Source organism: Myodes glareolus, chromosome 24, assembly GCF_982192425.1.
Source record: "Myodes glareolus chromosome 24, mMyoGla1.1, whole genome shotgun sequence".
NCBI classification, from domain to species: domain Eukaryota; kingdom Metazoa; phylum Chordata; class Mammalia; order Rodentia; family Cricetidae; genus Myodes; species Myodes glareolus.
The window spans coordinates 5,053,639-5,075,857 of NC_142049.1; positions in this window are offsets into that span (position 1 = coordinate 5,053,639).

A 22,219-nucleotide genomic window follows, 5' to 3' on the forward strand; every position below is an offset into this window, starting at 1 on the left:
GGGCAGAACACATGTTGTAACATAGTCACAACTATGTTACATAGTTGTGACATAGTCACAAGATGCAATTACATCGATTGCAGGGGCATAGCATAGCAACGCTGGAACAAAGCTAATCCTGTACAATATACACACTGTTTAGATTTCTCCCAATCACATTTACTTTTTTGTATTGCAATCTGTTCACCATTTGGACTAATCACTAACTCTTCACTGCATGCGAGATGTGGAAATTGTCAGCTGCATTATACAAACATGGAAAATATAAGAAAATAAAAAGGATTAATGCATCGTTGGTACACTTTAGAGTTCAAAGACAGCTCAGCAAGATAAGGACCTTGCTGTGCTCACTAGTCATGCCATTGGACCTTTCCTTGTGGTGTGATATCTGCAGGGGATTAGCTTCAGGATGCATCAAATCCCCCTGATTCTTACGTGTCTCGTATAAAATGTGACAGTGCTGGCACCCAACCCACACACATTCTTCTGACAACACTAAATAATGTCTAGGTCACGTATAATAGCTAATATAAATGACTGTGATATTGTTTTATTTAGACAATAATGAAAAGAAAAATCTTGCACATTCAGACAGTTTTAATTGGTTATTTCTTTTTGGTATTTTCATTCAAAGAGTGTTTGTATATAAATGTAGAATCTACTGATGTGGAGAGCTGACTACTGACAGAATGCTGTTGCAATGATCACACAGGACAATTATACTGCAAAGAACAAAATTTGCTTTCAAATATGCTTTTCATGCATAATTGTTAATAAGTAGCTTTGATCTTACACACCCATACCCATATCCTTACCCATTCACACGTGTGCACATGCACATGCATGCACGCACACACACACACACACACACACACACACACACACACATACACACACCACAGGCTAATAAGAGAAAGAGACAAACCACATTTAAAATGACCCACAAATAGTTGGCACTTTGACTTCCTTAATTATCCTTCCTAAAGCTTTGTTTACTTTTCACTTGGTCTTTTTGGGGAGGTCTCATCTGCTTCTTTTGTTTACTTACAATCACATGTAAATCACATAAACCACTGATGACAATAAAGTGGAATATTACACCTTCAGATATCTCTGTGATCCTATGACTTTCCACTAAGCTCCCATCATTCCAGTATCTCACAAGGACCAGGCAATGGGCAACTCACAGCCGTGTACATTCAGATACAGGAGACACCTGGAGAAAGACACATGGTCTCCCCACATGCTCCCTCTAGAGCTTGGTGTAGGGTGCGTTCTTCAATTGGAGGTAGTGAACTTTCCCTGTTGTTTTGAAGTTCTCATGTTGCTCATGCTGGCATGGCAACCAGCTCCTACAAGCAGCCCCCTTCTTCAGCTGCGAGGATAGCACATACTACATTCCTGGTTTATGGTTGACAATCTTTTGCCTGTTTTAATTTAGAGACTTTTATACATATACATGCTGCTTATATCATTTTCATTTCCCTTCTATCTCTAGGTCCTCCTATGAGTATTGATCATATTATATATAATGTTTTTATATACTGTTTTAAAAAGTATTGTGTATGTTCTTGCATGTTCTGATGCATAGGGAGGTACACATATGGAGGCAAGAGGACAACCTCAAGTGTCCTTGGTAGGAAAACCATTACCTCTATCAACAAAGTGTCTATCACTGCTTAGAGCTCACCACCTATGCTAGCAGGCCTAGCCAGTAAACCCCAGTAGTCTTCCTGTCTATTCATTCTCAGTGCTGGGATTACTAAAATACCTACATATGCAGTTTCTGGGAAGTTGATTTTGTATTCTCATGCTTGCAAGGCAAATGCTTTACCAGCTAAGCCATCCCTCCAGGTCAAGGTTGCTAATCTTTCTGAGTTAAAAAGCAAAATCTGTAGTTGAAGTTGTTGGAGAGACTGGAATTTTCAGGATGAAGTTCTAGAATAAGGAGATGCATCTTCAAAAATAAAAATATGAACACCTTATAATTTTGACTGAATATATATGACTGAGTAATTTATGTGTACAGAAAAATTCTGAAGACTGTAAACAAAAGAGCTACTGTTTTGCTAGGCACTAAGTGAAAATTCATAGGCTTGTGCAGTATGCTGATTCACCGTCTGAGTTGATACAGGTTCTAGAGGGATACTTGGAGTGCCCAATAAAGAACTCTTCTTGATGACATATTATGTATCAAATAACTCCAGCTTTTTAATAAGGATGACATTAGAAACATCTGTTTATGATTTTTATAGAAACTGTACATATTCATGACGTACAATGTGATAATGTAATGCAGGTATATATTAATAATATTCAAAGAAGCATAAATGGGAGTTTTAGCTACTTAAACATTTCTCATGTTTTTGGTAAGAAATTTCAAATGATTGACTTATCATTTTTATAGTGCAGAAATTATAATAAGTTTTTGTCTAGAACACCAGATTTCCCCACTTTTTATTGCAACATGGTACCCATTTCCTGACATCTGTCCATACCTTTTTCTCCTCTGTTGTACCTTTTCTGATTTCTAATGAAATTTTCTTAATTTATATTAAAGTTTTTCTCTAGCTTCTCCATGTGAATGAAGACAGACGGCATTTGTCTTTCTGTTCTAGGTAAATTGTTCAACATAGTATTTTCTAGTTTCATCTTCATGTTCCAAAATAGTAGTATTAAATTCTTATCAGGTTTAACAACAAGATTTTGATAAATCAGTCTTGTTTTCTAATAACATACCCATTAGGAAAAGAAAATCAACAATTTCTAAAGCAGTAATACAAATTTTGGACTTTTATCAACATCATATCCAAATGCTTAGATATAATGAATGATTAGAGTTATAAAAAGACAGAATATAGAATCTATAAATATTTTTTCAAAAAATAGTATATAAAAATAGACAAAAGACCTAAATTTACCAAAAAACAAAATGCGATGTTTAAGTGGACGGCATGGGGCTGGTGAAATGGTTGAGCAGGTAAAGGCATCTGTCTCTGAGCCTGATGACCCTAGCTCAGTCTCCCTGGGACACATGCAGCAGATGGAGAGAAATTAGTTCCATCCCTGTCCTCTGATTTCCCTATGTGCATTACGGCACACACATGCCCACATACGCACACAAACAGGCAGATAGCCAAATACATCAATGTCTAAAAAAGGAATGGATGGACAATGTTGAAAAAACAAATATTTTCTACTGAAAAAGAGCTGATTCAATTATAAAACTAAAATACAAAGTGGGTTCAAGATTAGACCGGACACACCATGGTATGGTAACTTGAAAAATGTAATGATGAACATTTATACCCATTATCATTGATGATAGAGAGCATTATAGCAATCAAAAACACAGTTGTAAATTTTCCAAGGTTTGTGAAGAGTGCACAGAAAACTACAAAGCTATGGCAAAGAAAATCTGAAGCACCCAAGTCCAAGGTGACCCATGATAATCATTAGTTGTACCAAGGTCATAACATTGGCATGTGGACAGTGTTTTCAATTTTGATCTACATCCGTCATCATCTCCCTGTCTGTCTCCACATTAGCATTACATTCCCTGAAGGTATATTTGTAGAAATCAATAACTTTCCCAAAATTTATAGGGAAAGACACAGAATAAAGAATATGTTTTTGATGCGTGAGGAAAGTTGGAAGGTTCAGACTCTAATTTCTTCTTCCAGGCATATTTTAGTAATCAAGACAGTAGGATATTGACAGAAGAGGAGGTAAGCCAATCAATAGAACTAAACAAAGAGATCATAAATACAATACTTTGCAGTTGATGGGCTTCCCACTAAAACAAATCAATTTGTAAGACAGAATCTTTCCAAAAAATAAATAAAACTGAGTTTGGAACATCTGGGCACCCATATGAGGTATGGGGGAGTAAACTTGATAGTTACTTCAGAGCATATGAGAAAATTATTTTTAGATCAGTTTTGCATCAGAACAAAAAAGCTAAAATTATAGAAACATATATAGGATGCTCTTTTGTAATTATAAATATACAGAACATTTTAGATATGTTCACAATTAAAATTAGTATGTAAATCAATGTATTAAACTTTATCAAAATTAAAACTTTTGCTTATTATAAAAAATTGTAAAGAAAATCACTCAGAAATTCATAACCTCAAAAAATATTTCACTAAAAACTCATATCATATAGATGAACATGTGCATACATATATATATGTATATACATATATATATGGGTATGTATAATTTTTTACACATAAGGTATAAATAAAGACAGTCAAAATTAGTCAAAATATTTGAATGGATCAATAAAAAGGACTGAAAATCACCATTAATCCTTTGGAGGAGGTGCATTAAAATCAAAATGATTTATCATTGTATACTTGCAATGCTGAACAACTAGTTTACATGAGATCACACTAATTGTCTTCAAGTATGTGATTTGATGACAAAAATAGAAGTTAAAACTGTTTTCACATATGTAACCAGCCATAGCATGCAAGACCAAATGTTTTTTTCTAAACTTAAAAAAACCATTTATTAGGTCTAACTGAAGTTACAGAACTTTCAACTGAGCATCATTCAGCTCTACAGCAGTTCTTAAAACGCAGTATTTATTGATTTTCTCATTATGAGTGAGACCGTGACTTCCTAGAAGAGGTGATATAATTACCACTTTTACGTAATTCGAAGTCAGTAAGTGATAAAAAAGTTGGCTGCATTCAAGTCATATCAGATAAGATCAATCTATTGGAGCCTACCACGCATGCCTAGAAGAAACAAATCTAGAAGACGTTGAATTATCCCTGAAACATAGAAATACAAGCAATGCCCATCCACATATGTGATTGCCTTTGGCCATCTTCCTAGCAGCTCTTATTCTCTGGATATTTTTCGTAAGCTTCGACAGTAATTCCAAAATCCTTGTCAGTGCTTGGTTAGTAAATGGCATATAAACCAGTGCTAATCAATGAGTTATTAAGAAAAAAAAAAACCCATCATTCCTAAGACAGTGAGAAAGGAAGAGGCACCCAGATGAGAAATTCGGAGGTGCAGAAACTCTCTTGTTAGCCTGTGAGATGACTAGTAGAAAGACAGGAGGGACCGGAAGACACTTCAGCACTGTGAATTGCCTTATGGTTAGCATTCTCCAACTCTACCAACTCTAGCTTGGTAGAAGGAAGACTAGTAATCGCCTTATCTTATCATTTGTATCAGAACTTCAATTATGGGTAACCAAAATCATCCAGAGAAACATACAGATGAGCAGCAGTGTAAACGTGAGCCAGATTCCGGAGTGGATGAGCTTTCCAACCAGCCTGGTATCTTAGTCCTCTTTCTTGTTACCTTTCACCATACATAAGGGCCTAGAACCTCGAGTGGGAGAGAGGGGAGTCACAACATTCCTGGTTGGATGAGAGTCACCGGGAAACAGGCCATTTAAGATGGTCTCAGAAGGCTGCCTTACTAAGTCTTCCTTGCTCCTCTTTGAACTCTGCAACCTTCGGTACTGAGTGATGTCTAACCTCTGAGACAATCGCACAGGGTCTTGGAGGGAATGGCTGCTTGAAGTGAGCTGGCTTTCGCTAACATAGGAAATGCAATCTTGAGACTGATAAATGTGAATCAAATAAAGAACACAGTTATGGGATGGGGTGTACCTGTGGATTTTGTGGACTACAACAAGAACGTTTGATGAACCGCATAGTTTTGAAACTAGATACAAAGCTAAGCAAGTAGACATAGAAAGAAAAGCCAATAAACACTTCAAACAGTCATATTATGTAATATAATATAATATAATATAATATAATATTATACAAATATTCAAACAGTATGAAGAGCTGGAAGCATGGCTCCCCAAGGCTCTCTGATTCAGCACCTAATCTTTGGCTGACTTTACTTGTTTTTTTCCCCCCTTCGGAGACAAAAATATGTTCAAAATACTCAGTTATCCTTTATCACCAACCAATCTCTCTTTTTATAAGGACAGTTTAGCAAATAAATTCAGCCTAAGGACTTTCCACGTGAGCTCAGGTGGCTAGGACTTAACAGAACGGCGTTAAGGTGTTTCCCCTTTCAGAACAATGGATACCCTGTGAGAATGAAAATGAACCCCTCTCTCTGAGGCTGCGTGAGTACACGCTTATGAACTTGACATACTTTGCATAGTGCAGGCACAAGTGTGGTCATTGCCCAAAACAAACTTGCAAGAATGGCAATCTTTTCCAATCTTACATGCGAATGTAAGTGTTCCCTCTTCTATTTCGATGAAAAAACGCAGCCCACTGTGTGATTACACTTTGTAGTCTACAGGAGCTGAAGACAAAGGAAGAAAACCTTCCACCCAGCGTATCTAGAGGGGAACTGGGCAGCTGGGGGGTGGGGGGGTGGGATTGTAATCAATGTTAGACTACAGAAGTGTCAGCTCATGCCCTGCCGAACACTTGCTCAGCTGCTGGTGAGTGGAGAGGCTTCTAATCACAAAGATCTCCTAATATAGGCACAGAGGAGTTATTTTTCTTAAAATTTTCCTCAGGGAGAAAAAAAAATGAACTCCCGTTGACCCCTTTAATCAGCTGAGTTAAATCAGAGCTATTGTCACAGTGGCTTCAAGCCTTCATTATTTTAAATGTATGCCAGAGAAGAAACTTTAAGCTTCCAATAATCAGGCCTCGTTATAGATTTTTTTCTTTAGCAAAATTTCACCAGTGAAGCTTGGTCACAGAGCTTTCTTCTTTAAGTGTGCAATTCTGAATTAGGATCCAGGACTAAAAGAGGGGGAATCTAACTCCCATCTGTCTCCGTTTTAACCCTTGATTATAGTGAACTGTGATACGGAACACCTTGTTGTGTGGCTTTATAAGACAGAAGGCATTGATTCCTTTGTTCTACATGCTCGAGATATTACAGTTAAATCAATTTCCTGGGGTGAAGAAGCCATTCTTTCATTCATTCATTCACTCCTTCCCTCCCATGAACCAATTACAAATTAATTATAAACGTTTTTCATTCTCTTCCTGTCTCAGATGGGTTTAATTGTCATGTTAAAATAATCTAAAAGTCACCTGGATAGAGAGCCTCAATGAGAGATTGCCTATATCAGGTTGATCTGAGAACGTGAATATGGGAGGAGGGATATATTGGTTACATCTAGGTGTATGTGTGTATGTGTGTGTGTGTGTGTGTGTGTGTGTGTGTGTGCATATACAAATCATATTGTTTCTTTCTCTCTTTTGACAACCAATTTTGTCATTCACTGGGTTTGCTGATTTAACCTTTAAGCACTGAAGGTTCACTGCTGCCAAGGGTAGAATTGCTAATCCTTGTCTGCTGAAGATATCTGTCCATCCCTCTGGACAGAACAACAGGATCTGAGTCAGTTATTTGATAACAATGTAAGTTACCGAGGAGATAAGGTTGCTATCTAGAAATACAAACCAAAAAGAACCTAAAGAATCAGAGTCAGACACTTGATGGAATTACCACCTATTAACTTGGTTTGCAGCTCAGAACCTCTCAATTGAAACCATTTGAGTTGCATTTTCTACTAATCCAAAGACAAATTATTCCAAAGTTATCTACTTGAGAATGAATGTGATGAGAATCTATGAAAAAGAGAATGCTCATTCACCTCATGTATTTTAGAGACAAGAATTTATAGTTTTGAAGACCATCCTGATAAGCTAACTATACACACTTAGGACCTGGAAATCATTTAGGTGTGATGAACCCTTATTGAGGCTTTTATATGAGCTCATCTCTCCCAAATACATATTATATGTGCGTGTGTGTCTGTCTGTAATTTAATTCTCATGATACACTTGGACGAAAAGGGGGTTTGAAGAAAAGACAAACAAAGCATTGCCATTTACCCTTCTGAAGTTTATTTGTAGGACTCATGACTGCAAACAGTGTCAGACACTGATATATAGTTAGTCCTGTTTACTGCACAAAAAAGACTGTCTCTGTGGAATCTCTGTAATAATGCCGGAAGCATGCTGTAATTAACCCAGATTAATTACCTCCACACCAAGCAAACCGCTCTGGAGCTGGCATGTGGCTTAGCTGCCAAGCACCATGGTATAATAAGGTCAGAATGAGCAATTTCTAACATTTTGCCCATGGTATCTAAACCCTTAATGGAGCCAAATGCCAGTCATCTACACCCTCTTACAGTCAAGGTCAAGACAAGTGCAGCCCCACAAAGCTGTTCCCTTATTAGTAATTTTGATCTTTAGCTCATTAATTATTTATATGTAAGCCATGAACATAATAATAGATGAGGAATTAAAGACACATAGGTAGTCATAAGAGCTAACCTACGTCCCAATATAAAGTCTCTCCCAAAAGTACACACACACACACACACACACACACACACACACACACACAAACAACTCAATCTTTTCCACTCGAAACCTAATCCTACTAAGAAAGCAGTGTTTGGAAATCTAAATGCAAATGTAGAGTCAGGTGTGAATCAATGCTCATCTCTAACTTTTAAGATCTACATATAAAGCAAGTAATCATGAATGTCATTTCCCCATTTTTAAAAAATACTTTACTGTGATCTTATTCACAACACGTTTTGATGTAATGTTTTGAGTTGAATGGGAAACTATTATCTCCTCTTTTCTCTTTTATCATCAGAGTTTTCATGAAACTATAAAGCATAGGAGTTGGCATGGAATTATCTTCATTACCTGTACAAATGCATGGCCCCATGTTACCTAGCTGGGACTGTCTAGAATAGAATCATTGGGCTTATCTTTCTCCCCAGGAGAAGTACTACATGACTACGGATGTGAAACTTATGATTTAAAATGTGTCTTATACCCTGTGTTCATGTGAACCCATCCTGACATTGTTTAGGTATCACCCGTGACTTAGTGGATGATTATCTTCAGCAAGGGAAGTCTTTGGTCTTAAGCAACAGTTAATCCAACAAGAGAGTTGGATTAAGGTATTTCATTGACTGTAGTTCACAGAAATATTATTGATACAAAATTGTGAGCTCTTACTCTTTCAAGCATTTCTTTTCACACTCAGAAGTCTACAAATATTTTATAAATCTGGGTACCCAAATCAAACAGCATCTTTCATAATTGTTCTTAGTAAAACTGAGAACATTGAGTGAGCATGCTATGCTATCATCTGGCTGCTGCACATCTATCAGAATGGTTGTATCTCAGAGTCAACTAATGGTGTACATACTTCATAAAAACCCTTCACAGAGTTCTGGATTGCGTTTCTGGTTCCACTGGGTTTGTAATTTAGATTTGTCAATTAAATGTAATGCTCCAGCTTTCCATCTCTGAGGCTGGCTTTCTGCGAAGGATTCAGTGAGATGACGCACACAGAGCAACAACCCAGAGCCTCTGTACAGGACTCAACAGTTCCTGCTTGTCTTGCCTTTCTCTGCTGCCTTTTCTATCCTCAACCACCCCACTGACATAATGGAAAGTACTCAGTGACTTAAGAGAAAGACAGGCCAATGTTAAGAAGAATCTTCCCCTCCTACCATCTCTGACAATCATTTGACTGTGGGGGTGAGGCCTGGTCCATTACCTGCCAATTAGACTTCACCTAAGCATGGGACTCATGAAGCACCAAACTCCTCGTATAATTATTTGGTAACTATTAGAGACAAAATGAGAGTAGTGGACACACACATGCGAATATTTATGCCTGCACACACACACACACACACACACACACACACCCCATAGAAAGAGAGAGAAACAGACAGAAAGACACAGAGAGAGACAGAGAGAGGAGAGACTCTCTTGGGGGAGAAGAATGCTTTGCTTTCCCTCCTTTCTTTTCTCTACTTAATTAGCTAAACTTCAGGTAGAGTGGTTCCAGGGACTCAGGGACATAATTTAAAGCTCTAGAGAAGGGCAGACATTGGCCTATTAGAACAAGCAAATCAAAGTAACTGAATCAATTAAAGCTGAAAACAGACCATATTCTGCTAAATGTACTCTAATTGGCAGAGAATGTAGAGTGTGCTTTTGAAATGCCATTTTAATGATCCCAGGGAGCAAAGCACTCATTTGAACTTAAAATTTCTTCACCCACTGTCTTACACTCTCTATTGGATAGCCACCATTCTGGGCAGTTTAGTTGGTGGAAACACCGTGGATGTGGAAGTTAGCAAAATGGGCTGTATTGTTCCTTTCCTTGCTGTCCAAGCGGTGCTGATCTGAAGTATTCTTAAAGGCTATGAGATATTCTCTATAAAATGGATATGGTGTTGTTTTCAAGGGCTTAATTACAAAATTAGTAATAACATGACAAATAGCAGATGTGGAAGAAATTGTGCTGTTACTCCAGATAGATTCATTGTAACATTTGACTCACATTCTTTTATTGAATAAGTTAAAGTACTTCACTGTCAAAGAAAAAAGATTAGGTAAGTGGGACATGAATGTTATCAAATTGTTACCTAATTGTTTATATGTTAACACACATATTTATGCATACATGCATTCACATAACATATATATATATGAGTAAATATATAATATACTGTGAATAAAAGTGAAATCTTGCTATGGAAGCCATTATTTTATATAGTATGCACCAATAAAATGTTTTTTTTTTGAAGAAAGGCTTTAGAGTGTCCGTAAACTATTGCTCTGAAGTTGGAGAGCTTAAGTTAACACAAGCTAAGGGTTCTGAGTGACTCATCCTACCAAATTGATTTGGCACAGACCTTGGTCATTTTTGTGCAGTTAGTCACTTATCTTTGTTTGAGGGTTAACTAAAATACCAGTATGCTTGTCTAAGATAATAGAACTATGCCTTTAACACTCTATCGATAAAACATTACTCTCCTAGCACCATTAAACCTGGCGTATAAGAAATCTCTTATGTCAGTTCTCTGTGAATCACTGAAGTATAAATTTGAGGAGTATAGAAAATATTATACTTGCCTCTGACATCTACTTTTATAAACATATCAAAGTATACCCTGGGAAATACTCGGGAATTATGGCATATTAATGTAAGAGTATTTTGTACTGTCAGTAATGTAATAATATAGATGATGTAGGAAAATATAGTCTCAGAGAAAAAGTCGTATAAAATACCAAGTCTCTTTTTCTGTGTTGTTTGTTGTTATTGAGTTGGGGTCGGTACTGTTCCAGCCTTATTTTCGGGGTAGTTCTCTCCTGGGTCTGAAACCGACTTTCCTTGTCAGTGCTTGATTTCCTGATAGATATAAGATGGATTCTTCTTAATCAGTTTCCTTAGATGTTGGAGAGTGTCACTTATGTAAATCAGACTTCCTGTTAGCAAGGAAACACTAGGAGAGGCCACACCTTCTGCTTCCCCTGACATCTGTATGTAGTGCCTCTAAACACGCGGTCGCCACTCTGTGAGAGAACAAACTGATTTGGGTGTGGTTGCTCAGAGCGATGGAAAATGACTGGTACTTTAACCTTTGGGACTCCCAGTTTCGCCATTGGGAAGAAAGTACTTGTGCATCAGTAATGGATATCCAGAGAATAGCCTTCCATGTCACTGCCCATGTACCTGCTAATACATGAGATAACTGGTCACACATGTATTAGCTAGTTCTGGTCAGTGTTGCTTTTGTTTTCTTGCTTTTCCTGAAGGCAAATTATTCCAAGCAAACGTAAGCACCTGGAAGGAAGAGACACATCAGGAAAGATGGAATTGAAAGTAGTTAAGAAATGCAAGATAATGAGTTACTATTAGAGACTGTTAAATTGGAGGCAGGCTCGGGTCTAGACTTCATCCTGACTTGCATCCTAGATATGCCTTGACCAAAGACACTGCCTTGGGAAATATTTTCTTCTTCCTGTCTCCTCCTGCCTTCCTGGGTAGTGTGGCTGCCATGGTCCGATACCCTTGTTTAGGAGTCCCAGTCTTCTCCCTTCCTACTGGCATACAGACTGTGCACGAGGCCCTAGACACTGCTGTCTACAGTCCACACACTCAGGCTTTATTTCAGACTTTTGCTCAGAGTCTCACGAGTTGTGAACAGAACCACATTTTTTCCCTTGGTTCTTCAGACCTCATCTGAGAACGTGTGGTCCTCTGAAGAGTTCAGTATCTTGAGGTTACTGGATTGGAGTCTCCATTCTCGTGTTGGTTGTCAGGTAAATGCTACTCTCAGCTAGACTAGGCTGTCAGCAATTCGTAGACAATGAGGATCCTTAGAGAGACATACATAGATCTAATCTATACGGGAAGTAGAAAAAGACAAGATCTCCTGAGTAAATTGGGAGCATGGGGACCTTGGGAGAGGGTTGAAGGGGAGGGGAGAGTCAGGAAGGAGAGCAGAGAAAAATATAGAGATCAATAAAAATCAATATAAAATAAACAAAAGATTTCTAACATTTTTGTGGTCTGGCATCTTACTTCTTTTATCAGGAAGAGGGATCTTTCATCCAAGTCTGTGCAACCTGAGTCTTATACAGCATTAACACAACACTGAAATGGTTTTCCCTTCTGCTTTGCTGTATCCTACAAACTGGCACATGGGTTCTGCTGGACTGGAGGGAAGAGGGTTAGTGCAGGGGAATGACTCACTGGATTTTAGATTAGTATGTGTCTACCAGAGACCCCAAGACCTAGTTTACCACTTTCTACCTACTAATCTTCCTACTAATCACCCAGGCCCCTAATAGGCAGCAATACCTGCAGATCCTATGCACTGGGCGATATCTGGAATATTGGAGAATTTAAAATGCTTGAACCCAAAATCCAGGTTTCTCCTAACAGTGTCTTCCTTTGTAAAATGTAAAGTAATTTGTATTAAAATCTTCATAGGACTACAGGTAATATGAAAGAAAAAATACACACTTTAAACTTAATATTTCATGGGATCTCAAAGGAGGGAGTCATGAAGATAAAAGTTAAAGTGCTGGCTAGCTGGTTCAGCAGGTTAATAGTGGTTGCTGAAACTACCGACAGCCTGATCCCATCCCTGAGATGCACACACATTTTTAGAAAGAGAAAAATGGTTCCCAGAAGCTATCCTCTGGCCTCCCCATATGTCACGTGTGTGTGAACACACACATGCAGTCAAATAAATGTAATTTTCCCAATAGTAAAAGTGTATAATTCTGTGCTCACAAGGTGAAGCAGTGCTTCTTAAAAAACACTTTGAAGCAAACTGCTTTTCAAATTCTCTTTTATAGTTTCCTAGGGCTCTAAAAGTTTAGACCATGACCTTAAGGTTCCCGGTCCCGGGTGATTATTTCCACATACTTCCCAGGGCTCTGTGTTTCCTCTCAGTTTCTTGGCTGATGGAGGAGGGTCATCTGTCTATTGTTACTTTCATTGGTTAATAAAGAGACTGCCTTGGCCTTTTTGATAGTCCAGCCCTTAGGTGGGTGGAGTAGACAGAACTGAATGCTGGGAGGAAGAAGGCAGTGAGACAGACGCTATAGCTCTCCTCTCCAAGATGGACGCAGGTAAGATCCTTCCCGGTAAGCCACGACCTCGTGGTGAGACACAGATTATTAGAAATGGGTTGAATCAATATGAGAGAGTTAACCAATAAGATGCTACAGATAATGGGCCAGGCCGTGTTTAAATAAATACAGTTTCCATGTAATTATTTCGGGGGAAAGCTAGCTGGGATCCGGGTAGGAACACAGCCTGCTCCTTCCTTTTACACTTGGCTCCTCCCACCTCTGTGCTTTTGGGAATTAAACCCTCAGCCTTTTACCCCATGTTCATCCTGAATTTATCTTCACACTTATTTGTGTAACCCATCTAGTAACCCGCCCTATAAATCTCAGCTTCAAGAAGACAGTGAGAGAAGACAAACTGTTTAAGAGGCTCTGCATTCCCAGAGTGACCAAAGATTTGAATACAAGGCACTAAGCTCGGAAGCCTCAGTTACTTCTCTGTCAAGATTTCCACTGTAAATATTAACCCTGTGACTTGCTTTCTAAATTAACTGTGTAAGATATTTTTAGCAATGCAAGTGAACCCAACAATTCCTATCTGCACATATAACGTGTCTCCTCCAGCTCTAGGTTTCTTGCAGGAACCTGCTTCAGTCGAAATAACTTTAAAAAAATCAAGTGGGAGGCAGTGGTCCACTAGGACTCAGAATTGGAAAGTTGGATGACAGAGAATCATGACTTTAAGATCATCTTTGACTCTATAACAAGTAGGAGAACAGTTTGGAATACATGAAACTTTACCTTAAATACATACCCACAAGAAGGCATGCACGCATACATGCACTATGCATTCATGCATACATAAAACCAACAACAGCTGAACTAAGTAAGGTCCTTTCAATACCAATCAAATACAAATATTTTGATTGTAGTATTCATTCAAATATTTTATAATAAAATATATCATGAAAATAGAGTTTTTGTGTGTATTTATATGATCCTTTTCTGTGTCATAGGAGGGAAATTAGAATGTTAATATTTGCCTCAAAGAACTAAATTAGATCACGGATGTGTGGATACAAATCAGTCAGAATAGTGCCTCGGCACATGGCAGCTGCTCAATAAATTGCATCATTTGAAGTTCGAAGCCCTGGGTTGCAATTCTCACATCTTTACTCATTATCTGGGTGTCTGTGGACAAGCTGTTTAACCTCTCCGAGCCTTTTCCACATCTGTAATATAGAATAATATCAATATCTTTCTCACTCAGGTGTGATGACAGACAGGTGCATTAATTTACAGAAGAGTTAGGAGATGGGGGTATATGAAGAATACACAGTATTTATTAAATAAAACATTGTTAGCCATTTAAGGAACAGAGTGATTTGACTAAAACATTTTTTTTTGCAAACCACACACACAGTTATTACCCCCACACAGAAAGAGACAGAGACAAAGAGGGAGACAGAGACGTGTTCACACTAAAGTATCCTCATGGAGGTTATAGAACAATTTACAAAACTAGGTTCTGTCCTTCTACCATGTGGGTCCGAGGCTTTGAATTCAGGTGGAAGGCTTGCCAGCATGCAACCTTACCAGCCGATGTAATTGTTTTGGTGACCCAAGAATGACGTAATTGTCTCTAAAATCTGACACATGTGTCACATATTTGACTCTGATCAACATCTGTGAGACAATTTTATGTTATCTCATTTGCTTCTCTTGATACTTTCACGCCTCCCATTTATTATCTATCTTTATTTTAAGAGACTTTGTTCAGAAGATGTTAAATGTTTTATACTGTCAGTAATTACTCAGGGGAAAGACCAAGGGTGTGGCTTTGTAAAATTTTTATAAGGAAATAATGTGGAAAGAAGATAGACATTATTTATCAGGATAGTTGAAAATGACTAGATATCATTTCTGAGAACTTCATGGTATCCTATGGACCCTAGACACAGAATGTACAGTCCGTGAAGGGGGTGATGATTCTACCCTACTCCCCATCCCATGTGCAGAAGTTAGGAACAGACCAAATGCAGATCAGGTAGGTTCATGTATGACTTAGATACAGATGAGGAACACCTAAAAGGGGAATATAATGATCAGATGCTCAGAAGGACTCCATAATGTTCACTTTGTACTTATTAAAAAATAGCAACAAAGGACATAAGTGTGAGAAAACAGGGCTCACTCATAAGCCCGGAGCTGAAATGTACCTGCACATACAACCTGTGCACAAAATACAGAACAATAAGCTTCACACAATTTGTGTTGTCCCAGCCGTCTGAGCAGACCGTGGACCTGTCCGCAATTGCACCAGACCACTGACCAATCAAGAGATGACCCCTATAAGTTTCAATCTTTCATCACACAAAAGGTCCTAGCTGGAAACTATTGACAGAAATTTTCCTGTTAAGTTCCCTTTGTTCTTTCAAAAACTGCCACATGACTGCTCCAAGTAAGAGCTGTGCCTCCCATGTGTGCAAAAATTATGTTCTAATAGAAAAGCCTTGCCCAAAGCCCTCTGGTCCAGATTCTTTTCTACCTCTTTTGCGCCCAAGAACCTGACAGCAAAGGTTATACTACTCTCAGAGAGGCACAGATATTAAACATTGGCAGGATACATATGGTACTAACTCTGCAACTACACAGGATTCCCAAGATGTGATGTCAATGAGGCTTCATCTTGATTTCAAAGGATGGTGGGTGCAACCACCTGAAGCATTCGACATACAACCAAGTTAAAGGGCCTCTACAGAAATATTGCCACTGTAGTGATCCCTCAGCAAGGCCAAGGCCATCATAGCCATGGAGGCAAGACTGCCCTCAGGGACAAACTGATGGACACAAAGGAATGCCATTTCAGCCTGGTGAGCTTCCACATGACCTGCATATAGCATATAGCAAAGCCCCAGGGATGCAGAGACTGCACTGTCTGAAACCCTAGGAGCTGATTCCTAACTTAGACCCATGAGTAGAAGCCTTGCCTGGATAAAAGAGTTGGCCAACTGAGACTCTGTGTTCCTTATTACTTTGAGTTCTCACCAGAATCACCTTCATAGATTCCAGGAAGTTTTCACTGATTTCCATATACCCCCAAAATGCCACCCTCCCTAATTCCATTACTGTCTTATACCCCGCATTCTTCCTAGACTCTCCCATATAATTCATATAATGTCTGCCCATATAATCCATATCTTTCTGCACCCTCTTCCATGGTATTCCCTGAACCCTCGGGGACAGATTTAGTGAAGACCTCCAAGTTTGACTTTCTCTCCACATATTGTCTGGCTGCAGATCTCAGCATCTCCTCCTATCCACTGCCAGGAGAAGCTTCTGTGACCACAACTGGATAAAACACTGATCTTTGAGTATAGCAGAAAATTCTTAGGGATGAAGAACACCAGGAGAAGAAGGCCCTCTGAATCAACTAAGCAAGGCACATGTGAGTTCACAGTCTGACACAGCAAGTGCAGGACTTACATGGGTCAACAACAGGTCCCCTGCATATATATTATAGCTGTTAGCTTAGTATTTTTATGGGACTCCTGATTGTGAGAACAAGTGGTTATCTGACTCTTAAGCCTACTCTTGGGACTCTTTTCCTCCTGCTGGGTTGCCGTGTCTAATTTAGATATGACAGTTATTTTACTTCGTCTTATATTTTATTTTGTTGAATTTGGTTGTTGTTTCTTGAAGGCATCTTCTTTTCTAATGAAAGACAGAAAGAGAGTGGTTGGGAAGGGGGAGTGGGAGGGAACTGGGGGGAGTGAAAGAAGGGAAAGCTATAATTAGGATATACTGTATGTGGGAAGAATCAATTGTAATAAAAGAAAGGAAGAAGAAAGACAGAGGGAAAGAAAGAAAGGAAGGAAGAAAGGAAGAAAGAAAGAAGGAAGGGAGGAATAAAGGAAGGTGGGAAAGAAGGAAGGAAGAAAGGAAGAAAAGTAAGAAAGAAGGAAAGGAGAGGAGATTCATTGTGAATGGGTAACTCCCCCAAGGTCACACAGTTGGAGGAAGGCAGAGTCTGATCCAGAGTTCCCACATCCCTTCCTTTGTCATATATTGTTCTTGGCATACAGAATTCTATGATAGAATTCATCACAGTGCCTTAAATTCTGAGTCTGTTTAGATTGAAGTAATTTCCACAGACACAGGAGGATTCCAAAATAGGAGCCTTTTCATTATATATTCAATTGAGGAGGTAAATTAACTTGTTATTTGAAACCATGGAACAACTCATTTCCTACCATGGATAAAGTTTACATCAATTTCAAAGAAAAAAAATCAATGGAGAAGGACTTCAGGTTGACTTGGTGGCTTGTTTCCAAGTAAGAACTGATACCACTGGTACCGTAACTTCATATCTCCAGTCTGCTTTTGTAGCAAGACACCGATTTGCAGTACATTTTTTTCAGCTTGTTTTCAATTATGAGCTAATGGGGGCTCCAACTTGAAGGCAGTGCTTTATTTTCAAACTGTTTGCCTCAAAGACCTGCTTGGGTTCAATGAATCCTTGTTCCTAAGAAAGATCTCAGCTGCATCATCAGTTGGGAGGGTGATGCTATGCCAGGACCTGTAGGTTTGGCAGAGCTGATTCACTCCAAGCTCCAGTTGATACTTTCATCTTGGTCACCTAAAGCATATTTTAGGAAATGGACATTAGATGCTGGCTCTGGAGAGTTTTATAAGTTCACACCAGAACATTTTTTCCCAGGGACAGAAAGTCTTTTATAATTTAAATGATGATAACTATTTACTTTACATACTTATATGTTTACATATTTATGTATTTGCTGAAGATTTATATTTTTAATTATTTATATATGTGTGGGGAGAGATGTCCACACAGGCAAGACAAGGTAACTGGTAGCCCTGGAGGTAACTGGATTGTAGGGGGTTGTACTACATCTAACATGAATTCTAGGAACTGAACGTGGGTCCTCTGCAAGATCAGTACCTACTCTAAGCTGCTAAGCCTTCACTCCAGCCACGAAGATAAATATTTGAAAATGCTCTATACCTCCATTATGATCCACCAACTCCATAAATATTAACAAAATTATAGAAAATGCAACAAGATTCAATAGCATTAAGTCAAAGGTAAACATTTTTATCTTAATCAAGAACCAGTATTGGCCTAAATGTCTCAGACAGGCACGGCCCTGCCTGTTCATGACTATGTCTCTGAGTGACTCTCTTCCTCACAGTTATCTCATCACTGTGGCTTGATGACCATGGAGAGAGTTCTTGAAACCTGTTCTGTCATCTAACATACACGCCATGACATTTTCTTGAAGTGGTATGGTTCAGTCAGGAATACAGACCCCATGAAGATAATTTCTCAGTTGCAAATGAAGTATAGTATCAAACTAGGATACCAGAGTTCATCATGCAAAGACCATTGCAGGGCTTTGCCATGTGCTGCTTGCCCTTATGGGAGTCAAGTGTGCTTGTTAATCCTCTGCCTTTCTCTTATTTCTCTCATTCCAGTGCAAAAATGACACAGTGCAAAAAAAGCATGTTTTCACTATCTTGTGTACTTGTTTGAACACAAGTATGCTTGGGGCCATTTTGTTCTTAAAATGTTTTTGGCACCATTTCTTGGCTCAAGGAAAGAAGGAAATATTTTTTGCCTTTTTTCATCTTTACCATTTTTTATATCTATCGAAATTTTTTAAAGAAAATTCTACCCCGACTGAACTGGAAGGAAACAGCATAGACCAGAGTCTCCATCATCCATCATGCTTCCTTCACAGACAGCCAAGTTCATTTCCAAAACCACAGGCTTACTCCTTCCTACTCTGTCTCACACTTCACCCCTAGACAAAAGGAGAGCTTGGTGCAGCTTCCCACATCTCCAGGAGCTCATCATCTACACCGGCAGATAAATGCTTGATTGGGATTCAGAGTGATCCATCTTCCGAGACAGCTGTGTGGAGCAGGGCAGAAGAGCACAGACTGCAGCCACCTCCACAGCAGAGGTGGAGAGCCAGCACAGCCTCCTGCAACTGCACTCATACCAATGAGTAACTTAACAAATAAACACAAAAAATCCTGAAATAACTACCGAGCTGTAGCCCAAGCAAAACTCTAGGAAACAATCCGTACCCTGCCTTTCTATTTTCCCCTGCTTACATGAATACAGATTCTTTTTTACTTATTTCAAAGGCTGAAAACTAACTATTTGCACACTGATCTGCAGAAATGTCTCAAATAGGGAATGTTGGATGTTTTAAATCAGCTAATTTTATATTCTTAAGGTTGGTAATGAAGTTGGAGATGGAGTTTTGGGTTTCAAGTGAAAATAACTAGTTTGATTGGCTGCCTTTTGAAATCAAACATTGTTAAAACTCTTTCGAGGTGTGATCATTTTCTTAAGGTCCTATGGACTGAAAGAGAACCTTGGCTTGGCCTGTAGTGAGGTTCCACTAAGCCCCCCAGTCTCTCTTTGTCTCAGTGACTCTCTTTCCTCTCTGAAGTCATGCATTTTTACTCTGTCTTGAAGGGGAAACATCCTTTCAAACTCCTCAATTCATAATTTAAGAAGTTTTGTTAGATCAAAAGGAAAGAAAGAATGAACAGAAGCGAAGCGCGTGGAGAGCTTTAATATTTGAGGGGCCGCCCTGTATCTAGGGCAGCTTTTCTGCTGGCCGCTCTGCAGCACAGGCAGAAAAAAAAAAAGTGAATCCAGAGTGATTTATTCAAGGTTGCTCAGTGTGAGTCAGAAAAGATTGGGCATTTCAATGCCAGGCAGAGTTGATATCTTTCTTCCCTAAAAAGGTGTTTTTGTATGTGATTGGTTTCAATCCAGAAAAGTAAACATGATCACAGTTCATACATTTCAAGCTGCTTTTGCTTAAGGAGAGAAGGGTTGGGATGCTGTAAAGGAAAAAAAGATGTTGGCTATGTAATACAAATACAACCATGACCCTGATTAGGACATAGTATGACCCTTTTAGAAAATACAAGGGTAGGACAATAATGTATAGGGTAGGAGATGTTCAGAGGACAAGAAAGTAAGCACTGGAGAGATCTCCTATCTGAGCCTTCCAGAACCTTCCTAAGCTTCTTTATCCTTACATATGCATGAGCTCCTTGTTCTTCTGCATCCTTCCTGGATGCCCCCAGCAAATCCCATAGCCATAGTTTAGAATCTAATGGTTAAAATCTCAGTATGTGGAGTCAAATAGCACTGCCCTCAGACTGAAAGCTCTTTCCAATCAGCCAAGGGACTTTGGGCGAGCTCATTCAGTTCTCTGAGCCTTGGGTTTCAAAAAAAAACAATGAATGTAATCTTGTCTGCTGCAGAAGTTGTTATGAGATGCGATGAGTATCCATGGATTTGCCTTATTGTAATGAATAAATTGTAAGAAAGGTTATCATATTCATGATATAGATTTCATAGATTGTTTTCCTCTGTTTCCCTTTACATAAAGGAAGTTGGGTCTCAAGAACACACTACAAGTGAACTGGGAGATCTCTTTAAAGCCCATTCAACAGGCTCTGCTATAAAACTCAATTTCCTATTATTCAGCTATTGCTGTATAAATGGATAAATAAGGGACAAATGGGTTCTGTCTGCAAAATGACAACATTTCACTTCTTCACAACACATATTTTCTTCAGCCCAGCAGGACTCTGAACACAATGACCAACATATCGCACATGGGAACTGAGAAGATGGCAGAAGCAGGAAGTTGTCTCTGACTCATCTCACACCAACTCTCTGAGGCCCCTTAGGAAACACAGGTCCCATCTTTTCAGTGGAGGCAGGGAGGGTTAACATCTAGGACACAGAGAAGAAGCTAAACAAACAGGGCTTGTTAAGCTCCCAAGTGTTGGGATATGGAGCCCTTTTTTCTCTCCAAATATATAGAGTACAATTTATGAAAAAATAGCTTTCCCTGGATCTTTTAGTCTTCATCGTCAAAAGCTCCTGTTTTTTATCATATGTTTAATATATGTTTTTATTACAGATATTTTATATTCTTCCTCTGTTAATCTGTTTCTTTGTGGCATAGTATCAACTATGAAACGTCTGAAGAATTAATCTTTTTATCCCACACTTCCCTTTTGTCTCCCTCAGGATGTCTCAATTTAGAGAACATTCCTAAGGGTACATGCTTTTCTGCTCTTGAAGACTATTAAGCCCTAACTATTATGAAGTCCATGTGAAGATTTTCATGTGCTTTCATTCACTCCATGTATCAATCAATGGCTTTCAGTAATGGAATAGAGTTGTAAAGCTTCTTTGGCAGCAAAGGCCTCCATTTGAAAGCGAAGTCCCCATTGGGTATCATCACAAAACTCCCTACGTGAGGCCATTCAGTTTTCCAGCAGATGGGGGCTTTGTCACATCAGTATTTATCTCCTTTTTATAGTCAAAATCATTTGAATCATCCAATTAATTTTGTAGAAGAGTAGAGCTCTGGCTTCCCGACATTGAGGCTAGAAAGTTTCATCAGAAGTGATTAAAGCTCTAATTGGAGACTGAGGGGGTAGGGCTTCTTAGAACGAGCCTAATTTTAAGCAGGTGATCTGAAGATCCAAGACAGAGAATCCAGAACTTGAGTCTAAACACAACAATCTGAGGACATTATAGAGAGATGGAGCTGTAACTAAGTTTACACATTGCTGTGTCTTACTCTTTAAATATCTCTTCCTTTGAACACAACCCTGAATGAGATTGCCCAGAAGAGATAATAGACCTCCAGCATTAATGTTATCTAAAACTGTAAGGGTTTCTGAAGAACAGGAGGATTAAGGAGAAAGAGCAGCAAGGGGGATGACATAGTTCCTTGAAAGGAAGGTTTTGCATAAGTAGGAGGAAAATGAGTTGT